This window comes from Carassius carassius, chromosome 22, assembly GCF_963082965.1.
Source record: "Carassius carassius chromosome 22, fCarCar2.1, whole genome shotgun sequence".
NCBI classification, from domain to species: Eukaryota; Metazoa; Chordata; class Actinopteri; order Cypriniformes; family Cyprinidae; genus Carassius; species Carassius carassius.
Window position 1 is genome coordinate 26169385 of NC_081776.1, and position 3721 is coordinate 26173105.

Below are 3721 nucleotides of genomic sequence, written 5' to 3' on the forward strand. Positions count from 1 at the left end.
AAAGGTGGATACTTTCATATTCCGCTCTTATCACAGGCACTTCCTGGGATTCGTGTTCCAATGTGCCACACTCCTCAGGTTCGAGAAAAACGCAGTGCTTTTACCTTTAAAACTAGTAGGAAGTGTGTACCGGACTACAACCTCATCAATACTAAGACTTAATAATGAAACATTATGTTCAGAGCGTCTTTATTGCCAAGTGCAAATTTTTTGTTTATGTTAAGCATAAAATGTGTTTTAATATCAGTATTAGTAAGGATAGTATCTTTGTATAAAACTTGCAAAAGAGTTTAACTTTCGCAGAATCAAATATATTTACCGTATTTTTCGGACTATAAGTCGCACCTAAGTATAAGTTGCATCAGTCCAAAAATATGTCATGACGAGGAAAAAAACATATATAAGTTGCACTGGACTATAAGTCGCATTTATTCAGAACCAAGAACCAAGAGAAAACAATACCGTCTACAGCCACGAGAGGGCGCTCTATACTGCTCAGTGTAGACTACAGGAGCACTGAGCAGTATAGAGCGCCCTCTCGCGGCTGTAGATGGTAATGTTTTCTCTTGGTTCATTTCTCTCGGTTCAGCCAAACTATGAAAAAAAGTGTGACTTATAGTCCGGAAAATATGGTAACTATATTTATAGTTCTAGCAATAAATTACATGTTTATATATTGTAGCACTATTTATGGACAATTAAAATGCATTAAGAAGACTAATAAAACAGTTGTAATTTATCTTTACATTTTAATGCAAATTTAGCAGGTCCTGCACCCACTAGTAAAATAATTCTATCTGATTTTTGGATTGACTGTGGATAAATTCTTGTTAAAACTACAAAGTAATTCAATCAAGAGCAGTGAGTGATTTACTTTCATTTTCATACATTAAAGACACCGACAGCAGAGCTAGTAAATTAGGCGCGGTCACTTTAAGAGACAAACGCATCCATTATAATGATACACATACGATTGTTTTGCAACTCTTTACTTTCACTTGAGACATAACCACATACTTTTTCGAAAACACTTTCCAAGACGGGTATTTCAACATATTTTGTTTGTATTTGTTGTCGGTACAAAAGCAAGAAGACTTTGAGACGCGTCTCGCTCCCTGAACACCAGAATACCGCGGTGCTGAATTAATCTCTTTCACATCCTTTTCTGCATGTTTAAACTGCGATTTGTATTTGTTCGTTCAGGTGCAGGAGGACGTGAGTGTCCTGAAGGAGAGCTCGGTTCAGTGTTGCTGTTCGTGAGACGCGGGTCTCTCTCTCGTGCAGACCGAACACCGCGCGAGTCACCAGCTGCTCAGTTCAGCTTTCCCGCATCGCTGAAGGGGCTGAAGCCAACTTGATGTGTTGAATGCTCGGAGCACGTTATAAAACGTATTCTTAAAATACACATTTCTGTTTTAATAAATGCTCATATTAAATCATAGCATAACACATAAGTAGGTACAAAAATAATCAGTGATGCATATGTGACCATTTTGGTCGCAGTGTAGTTCCCTGCTTTGTTGTGCAGTGCCGATCAATTGCTGTGACCTTCAGCCTGACAGAGAAAATCTCACAAGCACATATAAACAGTCATTTTCATGTGTATAATATATTCTTCTAATTGTTTTGTGCTGTCTCGCTGCAGTGTTTTAATGTGAAAGGCTGTAAATTCTCTATGTGGACTTCAAGTGTTCAGAGAATACATCGCGAGCTCGCGGCCAGTTGGGTGCCGCGAATATATCATGTTATTACTTTAAACAGTTCAGAAACATCTCAATTTAGCTCTTGGTGTGTTCTAACGGGTAGATTTCCTGCAATTGCCGATATAATTTAATTTAAAAAGGTCTTAAATAAGAATAAATTCGCTCGTTGTGAGCTCCGTGGAGACAATGCCTGAGCTGACCAGCCGTGATTCTTCTCTCGTCTTTCTGACTGCTCTCTGCCCAGAAATCAATTATTAATGAGCCCTGACCCCTGTAATAATCAGATATGTTGGTTTAGCTTGTCAGTTTGAGGGAAATAGTATTATCTACTTGTATTGACCGATTTAAAAGTGAAATGAAACCTTAGACCGGGTATTGCAACTGTAGGGGCGCAATTTTCCTCAGACAATGTAAGTCTATGGGTAATGTATTAAACATTTAAAAATTAATTAAAAAAAAAAAAACTTTAAGTCTGATCATTCTGAAAAGATATAGCACACACCACCGCTCTATCCCGCAGGTGTCTGCCGAGTTTGGGGCTTGTGGCTTTAAAGCCCTAGGAGGAGATACGTTTGGAATTTTTAGTCTCAGAAAAATAATAATAAAAAGAAGTTGTTTAAATAGCATATCAGTATGTTGGCTTGTTGCCAAGCCAACATAATAAGTTTAAATAGGATTTCAGTAAGTTGGCTTTCTCAAGCCAACTTAATAAAAAAAAGATAACTGTATACAGCATATACTGTAAAATAGAAAATGTATGCATAATGCACAAGTGAAACAATGACTGCATTTGGGAAGCATTTAGTCTTCTTCCTAATGAAGAGAGTTAATGATCATTTTGTCCAAACGTATGACTAAATAATCATAAGTACTAATATGGTATACCTACATTGTACCATGTCACTTGAGTTGTGGGAGGAAGCGAAGTCTGACGAAGTGCCACAGGGTGACCTTTATTAAGAGAAAGAGCCAACTCCTCAGATGGGGTGAGAGGAGGTGGAGCTGGACCCCCTCCTGTTAGACGGCCTCAGCCTTCTTTCTATTAGCTATATAGGAAGAATACTGTAAAAGAAACTTAAGACATTGATCTTACAACAGTTAAAATAAAATATTAACTTTTTGGAGAATGTTTTTGGGATTCATTTTGACTTGGGAAAGTTATTTTGGCTCCAGAAGGATTACACCTTATAAAACAAGAGGCCTAAATATTTCTTGTCAATGTACATTGCACTGTATTCTTAAGAAACTGATCTAGAGAAAAGTAAATGCTTGTCGAGTCATGCCACATGCTCAAAAAGACAATTGTTTGTTTTGCAAATTAACAAAAGTAAGGTAAGCATATTTAAAATGTAATCAAATAAGTAAACTTGCACATTTACTCTGTCAGTTATTTTTTGCCACGCCAATTGTCTTTCCCTCACATATGCAGCTGTATTTTTATTTTATTTTTTCATCATTATAATGGGCTTGAACTCCTCATAATCTAACATTTAAACTTCTAACTCTGCTTCGGAGAAGTACTTGGCACGTAACTTTTCATCCTTAGTTTCCATGGTGACTCCTGAATAGGGATGTGCACATCGATGCTGCAGTATCAATATATCGATACTCAGAAGCTTCTATTTTGGTATCGATATTTTCTGCAAAGTATCAATACTTAATTATATTTATAATTTCTCTATAACTACATGTTTTAAGCAGTGTGTGCAGTAGTGATGCGCGGGTCGGGGTTTTTTCAACCTCCGGGAACCGCTTTTATTAAATTATTTGGCCCGCTCCAGCCCACCCTGCAAATAAAGTACAATTTCTTGACCCGCCCCGACCCGCCCATCGGGGACATCACGGAAGTTACGTTGCCACTTAGACCTTCGTATGGTTCGTTCGTGAACAAATCTATTAGGTGAACGAATCGTTCTCGTTTACGTAATCCACTGACCACAGACAGTAAAGACTAATTTCTCATTCAATGAAGTTCCTCCCACAGCAGCGCGCGAGCGCGGCGCTATTAGCAGTGCATG